The following is a 13,669-nucleotide window of genomic DNA, read 5'->3' on the forward strand; positions in this document are numbered from 1 at the left end:
TCAAATCTACATTTCCCCTCAGGCACTTCACCTTGGGTGGTGGGTCTCACATGACTGCAATTTTGTGAGGGCTTTCTGAAAATAAACCAGATGAACCCCACTAGTCTGAATGCTGATTGAAGCCAAGTGGCTCCTCCTACAAGGGGGTATCAGCAGGCAAACCATGATATTATCACTGGCCATTTTCTCTGGGTATCTGTGTTTTCCTGGTTAATTCAAGGTTTGAGTCTGTCCTGTTAGGTCTAATGTATATCCAGAATTGTGCTGTACTTGGCTGAAGTCAATGGAACAAATTGGGTATTTTAGATTACTGTTTATGCACTGGGAGTTTATGTAAAAAATATTTTTGAGTTTATAATCTGGTGTTGAAGTTACTGTGAAGCCTAAATATAGTGTTTTAATCATCAGCAGCTATAATTTCACTCCAGTATTTCTTTAAACTCTGTGGTTTGAAAGTCCAAAAGATAAGAAGCACTTCCCAGCAATGCAAATAGATGCAGAGCACAGGGTTCACCCAAAGGCTGTTCCTCCAGCCAGGGCTGTGCTTACCTTTCCAGCTCCCAGGTGACTGAGAGGAATAAACAGGGCACTCCCTCCAACCTCAGATCTTTCAGATGCCTGGGGTGGACAAGGTTTGCCCATCTGCAAAGATCAAGACGGCACCAGCATCTCTTTTCTGTGTCAGCCCTGTGGAGAAGCAGCCAGGGTGGTTCAGAGGTGGTCCCTATGCTCTGCAAATGGGAGAAAGTTATGGGGAGAGTACAACAGGTAGCAATGGTCTGGGATAAATGGGTGGTGGGAAGAAAACCATAGTTTAGTTTGGGTGTGCTGTGTGCTAGGCTGATATATTCTTATGCAAGAGTATGTAAATAGGGGTTTTTTGAGGCTCTATGTAAGTTCCTGCCTGTCAGGGAGTGTTATTCAAGGGTGCGGAGGATCTATCTCACTAGATGGCTAACTTCAGTATTGCCAGTTGTGGGTGTTTAGGTTTGAGGTGGTCGTCTGAGCTTTCTGAGCAAGCAATGCAGATAGACAGGCATCTCCTGAGCACAGTTCATCACACCCCAGGTTTAATAACCCCCTGGAGGTACCTAATTCTCTCTGTTCACCATGCAGAGAGCTAAATTATCTGGCTTGGACTAGATGTGCAACATAGTGTCGTCCTGTCTGATTAAGAAACATTCAGGAGAGAGACATCTATGTGAGCAAAATCACTGTACAGGAGTCTGAGGCGTGGCGCAGGCAGCTCCCGTCTGCTGCTGCCTGCCAGGGCTTTCGGTCACACAGACAGGCCCTGGCTCTTGCTGCCCTGGGCAGGGTGGGGAGAGACGTTGTGCAGGGCAGGTCAGTGGGACAGGAGATGGGCTCTTCCAAGCCAGGCCCTGGGTGTCGTCACAGAACTCTCACCTCTCAGAGCTGTCCCCCAAAGCCTGTGGGCACCCTCCAGCAGAGCCCCATGCCAGGCTCTTTTGACAGGCACAGTGACCTTGGAAATCATCTTATCCAGGTCAGCAGGTGCAGGTGCATGAAAGTCCAAAGGCAGGATTTTGTCGAAGTCCAGCCCTTTATGACACGCAAAGGTTTGCCACCACAACAGGCAGCTCTGCTGCACCCAGGGGTGAGGCCCTGGGTGCCCTGGGCCGCCCTGGCTCTGGGCTGGTGGAGAGAGCAAAGCTCACTCTGCCCTGGAAAGCATTTGCTCCCAAGCAAAATGTTGCATTTATTTTGCTATAAATCAGATGCCCAGCCACAGCACTGGGTCCCAATGGCACCAGCACCGACGATGCTTAAGGCAAAGTCTTGCAGCAGCTGGAGAGGCTCCAGGGTCTGGTCCCCAACTAATCACTCAGATTATCTGGAAGAGTAAATACCAGAAGGTATTGAGTAGTGTTACTCCTCAATAAAATATGCACATTATTTGATTCTAATTATATTTAGTTCAAGTTGCTTCCTAATGATTAGCATTTGAAAGACATGTCAACAATTTTCACTTTCTTTAAATAAAGGGTGATAGGCTTTTATAGCAGAGTATAAAGATATCAGCTGGGAAGTCTACGGCCATCAATGGCTTTATTTTTTACCTCTTTATCTATTGATATAGCCCTAATTTGACACTTGTCTGTTGAGGAAGCTTGTAAAAAGACTGCTGACCCTGTAATGGGAGTTAAATTTAGATTAGTCTTACTGCTCACTTAAAGCCCAGTAAAGTGATAATTAAATCCACTGTTGTGACTGTAAACTCTCAGGTACCTGGAATTAGCTCTATTCCTGCCACTGGCAATGCAGCTTCATTAGAGTTTACACTGTCCACTGCCCCCAGGCCCCTTCAGATGTGGAGTGGAGATGAGCATCTGCCTGACCACAGTGCCCATGTCCTGCAGCCTCATCTGGCCCATCCAGCCTTGTGAAACATGGCATCATTACTGCCACCAGTTGCTTCTGAGACTTGGCACAAGGCTGATATACTTATCTCTAAATTCAAACCAGAAGTTTCTGGTTCAAAACCATTCAGTTTATCAGAGAGAAAAGATAGCCCTGCCCTGCTGTTGGGGCATATGACAAATAGTTTTGTGTTGTCCTATGTTGACTTCTACTTTTAAGCAGCATTAATCATTTGGGAACTAAAGCTATCAGACTCTGTCCAAGGTTTCATCATGTCTGCCCTGAGCTCTGCAGCAGGTGAGAGCCCAGATGCCCCTTTGCTTGTGATACCCATGAGCCAAATGTGCCACAACCTCATGGGGACAGTACAGGGCGAGTTCAGCCATGGAGGAGAGCTTGGCAGTCTGTCCTTTTCTCCTAATGACTGTTTTCTGTCTCTATATCCCTCACATCAGATTGGAAACCTGGAGTGGGAGAGCTGGCTGGGAAACAGATAAAACTTCCTTGCAGCAAAACCTCACACATGGCCCTTGGTTTGGAAGGTTACCTCTGCTTGTTTCTTTGGTAGGGAAAGGGGTCTAAAATACCTCAGAACTGCTTTCACAGGTACCAAAAGGAAAGAATTGTACATGAAAGAAAGTCATGCAAAGGAGAACAGGTTTCAGGTTTGGTCACTGAGATTCAACAACCCGTTTACGATGAAAAAAATCTTAAAACACGGTCAGTGCTCTTCGTAGTCTCAGTTGCTCTTTCCAGTCTCAGTTCCCATTTTATCTGATGTCTTGTTTGAATTCCAATCATTATAATTAAATTCTCAGGCAAGCATCAGATCACATTTTCTAAGAACAATTACTTAACACTTTTATTATTTTCTTGGCACTCCTGGTTCCCTGTGATCCATTAAACAGACAACATTTTGCATAATTTCTCAACAAAAAATATGTAATATGAAAAATCATCAGTGAGAAGCAGCTACAAAGAGCCAAGCAGCACAAAACAAGGTGGTCACCAGCGGGAGGTGCTTTTCTTGAGCCCATGACTCAGAGAGGGTGGGATTCATCCCACCTGGTTTTATACATGTGACAAATGGAGACCTCTGTATCTGAGCTATCACCTTATTTTCTTTGTATATTCAAGGGAGGGAACTTGTTTTCTTTCACATTCAGGTCCAACAAGCCATGCTGAGAAAGCGCTCAGTGCCACATCTTCATTCTCATCACACAGCCTGACCTGTGTCTTCATTACACAGACAGACACTTGGAAGAGGGGTCTGCTGTGGGCTGTGAAGCCAAGGAAAAACCTCTGAGGTGAAAATATAACCGGGGCTGGGCAAGGGAAGTATTACAAGTACTTGACTGTCCTTAGTCTTCCCTCAGCATCTGCCACTAACAGTATCTGCTAGAGGCAGGAGGTAGATGGAGTTTAGGTCTGAATCCAAATGACGAATCTCCAGTTCTTATTTTCTAAATTAATTGAGAAACAGGCTGAGTAGTGTCCACTTTTGGTTCAATGCCAGTCCAGTGAACTGTGCTGTGTTACATCCTTGCTCTGCTTGGATGTGAAAGGATGAGATAACCCTGTTCTGAAGTAGCCATGTGGGAAAAGCAGTTCAATTTGCGGTGAAACCCATCAAATTTAGCAGCCTGCCTATAGGTTGCTGCATGCAAGCCCAGCCTCTAAGCTCCCCTTATAGTCAGCTCTGTGGTCAGGAAAGCAGAGCTGCCCACCCCAAGGCTACCAGGTTCCAGGCTGAGCTCAGTGGACTGAGATCTCTTGACAAGATCTTTGTTGATAATAAGTGTGTTACACACTTTGTGTCCAGCTGGATGTCTAAATCTAGGTGTCTTAATCTTGGGGTGAAGGCTTTTATTGTAAAAAGAGGAGAACTCATGTAAGCGCTAGACAGCATAAAAGCTTTTGGAGTCTGAGCCTTGTTCAGGATGCTTTGCAATGCAGCAGTCTGTTATGATGGGACAAGGGGTAATAGTTTCAAAATAAAAGCAGGAAGATTCAGGCTAGATATAAGGAAGAAATTTTTTATGATGAGGGTGGTGACAGAGAGGTGGTAGATGCCCCATCCCTGGAGACATTCAAGGCCAGGCTGGATGGGGCTCTGAGCAACCTGATCTAGTTGAAGATGCTCATTGCAGGGAGGGCGGACCAGATGACCTTTGAATGTCCCTTCCAACCCAAACTGTTCTATGATTCTATGAGAGGCAGTGAGATTTACGCTGTTTAGACAAGGACCATGACATAGACAATGTTGCTTCTAGAAAAGTTACTGCTATCACGATGACAGAAACGAAATGCAAGTGTCACAGAATGAAATTCACGACAACGACGGCACTGTTCCCGCCAGCAGCCCCGGCCCCGGGACGCCGCCGGCCGCGGGGCGATGCTGCCACCCGCCGGGGGAGCGGCGGCGCTGCGGAGGGACGGGGCGATGCTGCGGGGGAACGGGGCGATGCTGCCGCCCGCCGGGGGAACGGGGCGATGCTGCCGCCCGCCACTCCGCCTGGCATCGGCGACGATTCCCTGCCAGGGGAACATGCCGCCACCTCTCTCGCCCGCTTTTTGTCAGTGTTAAAAGCCCCGAAAGCGCGCACTGCTTTGAGAAGACGTGCCGTGGGGCTGGGTGCGGGGGATGTGCAGCATCTGGGGAGCCCCTAAAAGTTGAAGGTTAGAAGGAAGAGTGTGCCATGAGATTAAATAATGTTATTTTATAACTTTCAAGCAGTTATTTTGCTGGTCTGGTACTTTGAGTGCAGGAAGGAGAGAGCTCGACAGCTGCTACCAAACAAGGGATGAGGAGCCGTGCTCTGTTTCTGAAGCAGAGATGCTTCTCCATGCGGAGACCTGCCCTCTGCCATGCTGCTGCTCCTCTGCTTGGCTTCAAAGCATACACTCACTGCTTCTTTCTCAGACCCACACCTATGCATCTGGCAAAAGCAGGATGGCCCTACTTGTAAGAGCTTTTGCATTTGTGAGTTATTTCCCCCTTGAGCTTTCACTTGCCCTCATGAGAGAGTACTTAAGAAAGGACAAACTGTCCCTACTTGAGGGCTTTATGTCCCATACCAGGGCAGTTGAAGCTACCATGTACTAGTCACTAGGATGTCATCCACCATTTCTGTCTGCACAGATCAAAACAGTGTTCCTCCTTCTCTGCATCAGGGGCCCTTTGCCTTGACCTTGTGTTTCCATTTCTGCCTCTCTGCACAGTGTGAGGGTCTTGTCCCAGCACAGTGGGGTGGTGGCCCAGCAGTCTTTCAACAGCCCAGAGATTCCCAGCTTCTGCCTTTAACCCTCCTGGACCTGCCTCATCTTCACCAGTGATCACCAGAGAGAAAAGCAAAGGATGTAAAACACCCCAGACAGAGACATTTTAATGAGAGGAGGGAACACAACCAGACATGAGTGCTCTCTTAAAGCAACCTGGAGTTAGACACTGTCTCATGCTATTTGAAGATATAATAAAATTTAATGCATTAGCCTTTCAAGAGTTACCAGTGCATCTCCCCTTGGCTACCCTCAGAAACACTTTTTAAAAATTGAAAATCCCACTGAGTTTCACTATGAAACATTAATGGAGAAGGATTCTCCGAGGCTGCTGAAACTATTTCTCTGCAGCATATATTGCTGCATTTCAGTTAATTTGCTGGGCTTCTTTCACCTCAGCATCTTTCTTTTCAACATCTTTCTTCTCTCTCTCTCTCATGCTAGTTCTGCTCTTTGTTTCATTTTTTATTTCCTCTTCTCTCTCTAGCCAGAATTAATTAAACTTTCTCTGCAGCTTTTTTCCCCTCTATTTGATTTTAGGTTACATCTTTTCTACTATTTGCCCCTTTGGCTTCTAATTTACATCATCTCCTTCCTGTGGCTGTAGATAAGCTCTTTTTTTTCTGTCTGTTTCTGGGTTTCCATATTTTCTCTAACAACAAATTTTGTAAGGAATTGAATGGGTTAAAATGACCAGAGCAAGCCATTCTCTGCCAAATCACTGGAGCTCAGGAGAACATCCAGCTGCTCCATAAAATGTGACCACACATAGGGTGAACATAGGTTATGAGGAAAGTCTTCCAGATGCTGATAACCTGCCTGGACCCCTTTGAGTGACACTCTCTGTACCACTGGTCAAACATCTCATTTGAATTTTAGGGGATTGCAATACAGTGTCTGTCTCTGAGGGACTTGTCTGAGACCCTTTATAAAGGCAAGAAACAGCCGTTTTGGGGTATGATCCACTGGACAGTTTTCAGATGTCTATTTGGATATCAGATCGTCTTCTGCAGCTTCCTAACCTCTTCCACAGAGCCTTAGGCAGTAACTGTTCAGGTTTTCTTGCTGTGGTCACTTCTTGTGGCATTTTCTCTGAATACACAGATTATTCAGCATCTTTCTTGAGCTGTGGACAAGAGACATGAACACAATATTCAGACAGTGCCTGTACCACATAGCTTCATGCACGGCTGGTCCCGTGACTGGGCAATGGCATATTGTGCTGTGGTGGATGGAAATTTTGTCACCAGACCATGCTGCAGCATGTAAGACCTCAGGTGTCTTCCTCAGTGCCCTGCAGCACTGGAGCAGCTGGGAATGACCAGCTTAGATGAGGAGAAGAACTCTGGTGAGCAATAACAAATGTTTTATTCTGAAGATGTAACCATAAAGGAAAGAAAAAAATAAAAACAAAACCACATAGTACTTCAACTTCTGTTGTACCTTCTGTTGTATCCCCCTTGAGGAGATCTGCCAAGAAAAATTTGCCAGTTCAGGTGAAATGAAGCAGAAATTACCTATTGTCCAAATTGGTACCACATTGTTAACAAGAGATTCAGCTGGAGCCCATTAGCACACATTACTTTTGTGAGATTGAACTCCTGACCATCCTCACTGAAATTGTTACCAAGGGCAGAGAGTGGGGCTGGGGTGGATTGACCCCAGCCAGCAGCCAAGCACCTACGCATCTGCTCACTCTTCCCTTTCCTGCATGGTGGTGAGAAAACAGGAAGAAGGCAAGAAGATGAGTGGATCAAGATAAAGGCAGTTTAGTAGGTAAAAGAAAAACTGCACATGCAAGCAAAGCAAAAAGAGGAATTCGTTCACTTTATCTCTTTGGCAGGCAGATAATTTGCCACCTCCTGGGAAGCAGGGCCTCAGCACATGTAAAGGTTACTTGGGAAGACAAGTGCCATAACCATGAATGTCATCCCTTTTTCTTCATTTCCTTGAGCTTTTACTGCAGCACATGGCATGAAACACCCCTTTGGTCAGGCTGGCTCAGCTGTCCCAGCTGTGCCCCCTCCCAGCTTCTTGCTGACCTCCAGCCTGCTCGCTGGTGGGGCAGGGTGGGAAAAAGAGAGAGATTCCACATGGTGCAAGTACTGCTCAGCAGTGACCAAAACACTGATGTGTTATCAGTGCTGTTTTATTCACAAATCCAAAACTCAGCATTGTATGTGCTGCTGTAGAGAAAATTACCTGCATCCTGGCCAGTCCCAGTACAAGGAGTCAGCTGAGAGGTCTGCCACATTGGTATCTTCATGTTAGATCAGGGGGTCTCCAGGGTCTCAGCTGACACATGGAGGCCCACCAGTCCTTCAGTCACCGTTCCCCAAGAACAGAGGTCTCCCTAAGTCCTGTCCCACATCTGCCAGTCTCAAATAAATGCCTTGGAAACCCTTGGAGGCAGAGGGATGGTGCCACCATGCCCATGCAGATGCCTACACCAGATGGTGCAGGGGCAGCTATGCAAGGACCCAGGGATGGACCTTTCTTGGTGCTAAATCTAGGACAGCCCTGTCTGCCTGAAGGTACCTGGTGGGAGGCAGCTGGCAGAGCACCCAGGGACAACACCCAGGGGAAAGTTTTGACAAATTACTTTAGGACTCCATCACACCTTTTAGATCCTGTTTCCTGCACCTTGTGTAATCATTTTCAAGCATTCCTTAACTATCTGCCATTGATATATTAAGCTATATTTTTTCTAGCATTCGCTATCATTTTATTGAAGATACATTGTATCATAAATTAACCTCTGCTTTGTTATTTTAAAAAGTAATATTTTGACCTTCCATTTTGTCATTTAAAAAGTAATAATTATGTTAAACATCCCCACTGTTCATACTCAACATGCATATGAAGTATCATGTCTTTGGGATTCTACATCTAGCCAACAAATAAAGTTACCATCACCTTTCTGGACAAATGTTTAACTTCCATGTATCAACACAATCAGGTTCACTTCACTAATGCCAAATACATCTCTCAGACACAAATTTTCCCTGACAGTATTTCTATGAGGCTAAGAAGTGTTTCTGTAGGGTTTCGGTCTGGACATGGTGTTGATGGATGAAGCCGCTGCAGAGCGGGAGTTTAGTTGTTGTATTGGCTCTGAACAGTCTTAAACTGGAAAATCAAACTTTCTGGAGCCACTTTGTGAAGGCACAAAATAATCCCTCCTCTTCCTCAGCCTGTGCAGCCCTGATATGAAGCAGCTGCTGCTCCTTCAGTCCTGAAACCACTTCATAATCTTGTGGAAGTGCTTCAAGGCTGCCACGGAGCTTCATTCCTCCTCGACTCTTTGGGGCCAGTGGAACGGACATGGGCCAGTTAACAGAAAGGGTAATAAATGAAAGGAACTGAGAAATGAAGGGAAGTGGGTGGAAAATGTTTGTCTCATTTTCAGTGGTCTGAAGATTGAAGACAAAACATCAACATTCCTTCTGATGTATGTTTCCTTGTCAGAAAGACAGCTTGGAAGGGAGAGGCTTCACACCAGAAGGAAGAAAATCTGTTGTTGTAGGAAAAAATGAAGGCTCAGACCACAGAAATAATTCCTGGAGCATGGGGAACAGATAGATTTAAAATACATTTAATGTTGTCTGAAAACTTTTGATGTTGATTCAAATGGATACCTTGAGAGATAATTAGTAACCAACTGGTATGGCAAAACTTTATTCCATCAACTGGCCATTTTCATGATCCAAGCACTAACTCTGTAAGACATTTCTTCATGCTGACAAGTTTCTCTTTGTTCCCAGGCATGCAATCAGCCTGGGAAAAAGGAAGAGCTTGGCGGAAATTCATGGATTTCATCTAGATAAGAGTCACTTCACCAAATTGTAACCATCTGAAAGATGGTCACTGGGTCAAGTGGTTCTGGTACGTGGGCAAGGAAGCCAATGGACATATGGGGTGGGAATCTAGAACTGCCTCTTTCTTCACCTTCGCTGATGAGAGAACCCAGAGCTGGGACAATCAAGTTTAGCTGGATTGCAGCCTCCACACGACCATTCAATACTTTCAGCCTATTTGAGTCAAACTCGACAGTGATATAGACACCTGAAAGGTCTGAATCCCCCAGATGTAGTAACGGTCAGTGACTGGGAACTGGAGAGGCAAATTGATGCACGCATGGAGGTAAATGTCTGTGTAATTCAGCCCAATCCCTCCTGAGGTGCAGTAGCCACCAGGCAAGGCACCATCCCCCTCTGCTGGGCAATTTGTAGAGAATTGCCTTCACATCATCCCCAGCATCTGCTGCCACATGGGCAGGACATAGAGGAGGCCTGCAACATGAACAGTGTGATGTGGGAGCTGGGGGGGCCTAGGGTGGCTGTGAAGAAGCTTCCTTCAAGGAAACCAGGCGTTATTAGTGCCGCTGTTCCTAGAAAAGCCTGTTTAACTGTGAAGGCTTTGTGTATGTATAAATACCTGTCTTATTTCCCCATCTCTTAATCACAGTAAGAAACCTTTGAGAACACCTGGTTTGTGTCAGACCATTTGTGTTGGGTTTGTGTGGCAATGTTTTGGTAGCAGGGGAGCTGCAGAGGCGGTTTCTGTGACAAGATACTAAAAGCTTCCCCCATGTCCAATAAAGCAAATGCCAGCCAGCTCCAAGACAGACCTGTCACTGGCCAAGGCTGAGCCTGTCACCTCTGGATGAGGAAAAAAATATGTGCAACAAAAATTGCAGATAGGGAGAGGAGTGAGAATATGTGAAAGAAACAGCTGTGCAGACACCAGGTCAGTGAAGGAGGATGGGAAGGAGGTGCTCCAGGTGCTAGAGCAGAGGTTCCCCTGCAGCCCATGGTGCAGACCATGGTGATGCCAGCTGTTCCCCTGCAGTCCGTGGAGGACACCACACCAGAGCAAGTGGATGCCTGAAGAAGGCTGTGACCCCATAGAGAACCTGAGCTGGAGCAGGGTCCTGGCAGGACCTGTGGCTCCATGGAGAGAGGAGCCCACACTGGAGGAGGTTTGCTGGCAGGACTTGTGACCCCGCAGGGGACCAAGGCTGGAACAGTCTGTTCCTGAAGGAGTGCACCCTGTAGAAGAGACCCACATTAGAGAAGTTTGTGGAGAGCTGCCTGCCGTAGGAGAGACCCCATGCTGGAGCAGGGGAAGAATGTGAGGAGGAAGGAGCAGCAGAGACAATGTGCAATGAACCATGGAACCTCCACTCCCCATCTCACATCTCACATCTCACATCTCATTGTCCCCAAACCCCATCACCCCCCAGCCCCCAATGTCCCCAAACCCCTCCAACCCATCTCAACGTCCCCCAGTGTCCCCATTGTCCCCAAACCCCATCACCACATTGTCCCCAAACCCCTCCAACCCTTGTCCCCAAGTGTCCCCATTGTCCCCAAACCCCAGTGCCCCGTTGTCCCCAAACCCATCTCAATGTCCCCCATTGTCCCCAAACCCCTCCGACCCATCTCAATGTCCCCAAGTGTCCCCAAACTCCTCCAACCCTTGTCCCCAGGTGTCCCCATTGTCCCCAAACCCCTCCCACTCAGGGGGAGGAGGTAGAGGCTTCAGGAGTGAAGTTATGCCTGGGAAGAAGGGATGGTTGGTAGGACAGTATTTTTAAGATTTAGTTTTTATTTGTCATTATCCGACTCTGATTTATCTGTAATAAATTAAACTAATTGCCCCAGGTCAAGTCTGTTTTACCTGTGAGCGTAACTGATGATCTCTCCCTGTCCTTATCTCAACCCATGAGCCTTTCATTGTATTTTCTCTCCTCTGTCCAGATGAGAAGGGGGAGTGACAGAGCACCTTGGGGGGCACTTGGCATCCAGCCAGGGTCAGCCTTCCACACTGTGGTGTCTGCATTGTCTATAAGAATGATTTTATGACTTGAGAATAGGTCCATAAGAAGCCATCTAAAAATACACAGCTGTGAAACAGCAATTAAGACATAAACGAGAATCAAGAACCTTCCTCAAGGGATATAAGGGAAAGCCATACACTTTTGCCTGCCTCTCAGATTACCTTGAAGGTTTTTGAAATAAAAATTCTAATAATGATATTTAAGAAAGGTATCAACTGCAGAATACAGAATTGCTAATAATAACGCAAGCTCTGAGATAAGTAACATTGTTAATAAGGGAAAACACTGGCAGACCTAATTAAAAAAAAATCCCTTCATATTAAAAAAGTCAGAATAACCATATGGGTTATGTAGTTTAAACTGCAGCAGAAACAGATTTCTCTCCCAACCTGTTCCATAGACATCCCAGTCCCTTCTTATTTCCTTGCAGTGACCATCTTCGTTCACAGTCTGCATCCAGGACAGTGTCTCCAGATAATGACACTGACCAAAAGATGGGCAGATGGGGCAGTGTGGCTGCATTGCTATATGCAAAACTAGTAGGAGAAATTGGCAGCTACCTAAGACATGAGGTGATGCTCTGCCTTGTAGGTGTAAAGAACAGTGTAACATGGGAAACACCCATCTTCAGCTTGGATCTGAGCCTCCTGGACTTCTTCTGAGTCAGTCCCTGTGGTCTCATGTGCACCTACATAGTGGTTAGACTTACAGATGTCTTTGAGGGAGAGTCACATTCATAAAAATTATCTCAGGTTACATGTGAGAAAGTTTATGCTAGAAGGACAGCTAAGGTTGAAACATCAACTGCTGAGAAGCTAGGAAATGCCAGTGTTCAGGCTTTCTGAACAGATGCCAGTCTGTCCCTGGGGTGGTGCAGCTGGACCAGAAGTGATCTTTTGGATTTGCGGAACTGGGTCTGAGATGGTCCTGGTAGATATCAAGGTTGAAGGCAGATTAAAGGCTAAAGGGAATTTAAAAATTATTTAAGTATGCATTTAATTTAAAATGGCATCATTTTCATATTCTATATTACATCTTATATAATAGATGAACTTGCATCTAGCAAAAAGCATTGAAGGCAGAGATGCAATGAATGGATATTACCTGTCTTCTGTGTCCTGAAAGAGCAGTGTTTTACTTTTTACAGGAGTTAATATAACGGAAAATTCCGTAACCTCTGTATTCTATTATTTTCTGCTAGTAGTTTCCTAACTTTTAGAAAGGAAACCTGAATAATTCTACCTTTTGCCACTCCACAAACCGGTATTACTTCAATTTTTCTTATGCCTATGCCTTTCTGGAAAAGTTTTAAATTACATTCAAATGGCCACTGAAGCAAGTGAACGAAGTTTTGAGTAAAACCAAGAGTTTACCTAATCATCCCTCAAATACCTGGTAAAACCCTTGGTTAACACAGAAGAGTCCCAGCACCCAGCTGGCCAAAAATTTGCAACTTGTGAGTCCAGGAACAAGTGAACAAAAGGGTTTATCCTTGCCCCGAAGTTTCTCCTTTCTTTCTGCTTAGCCAGCTGTGTTTGCACCTCTGGGCTGCCCAGGTTTGCTCTGAGGTTTGGAGCAGGCGGAGGTGAGAAGTGCTGCCCGCTGCTCCGGGCTGGGGCTCCCGCCTGGCCAGCCCTGATGCACAGGGAGCGGTAACAGTGAGGGGGTCGGGAAGCTGCTTGTGCAGCTCAGGGAAGAAGCTGGGAAGCCTTTGTAAGCCAAACATCTTTTAACCTTCTGTGCTAATCAGGAAACTTGAGAAACTAGTTATCTTTCTCCACATGTGGTCATCAGTCACAGCACAGGGCAGAGGGACATGAAATAGAGTGATGTTTTTTAAATGGTGATTGATATTTGGGAAGCAAAAGTAGGTCCCACTTGCAAAGGAGACATGTCTGTTCCTTGTATTTCATGAATAGAAAGAAAGCACAATCAATCATTAAAAAACGCAGCCTGTGCCAATTTTTATGTACCTGAAAGAAGCAGGCTCAAAATAAATGGAAAAAAATAATGCTTTTTAACTCCCCATTTTGATTGTTTTCTTGTCAAAGCATTTTTTTTGCTTGTGAGAGCTATTGAGTTCTTTTCTATTTGCTTCTAAAAAAAGATTGTAATGCTCCTCAGAGTGCTCTGACAGCATGTTATCTCTGGACAATCTCTGCACAG

This window comes from Streptopelia decaocto (assembly GCF_964273445.1).
Source record: "Streptopelia decaocto genome assembly, chromosome: 1".
Taxonomy (NCBI): domain Eukaryota; kingdom Metazoa; phylum Chordata; class Aves; order Columbiformes; family Columbidae; genus Streptopelia; species Streptopelia decaocto.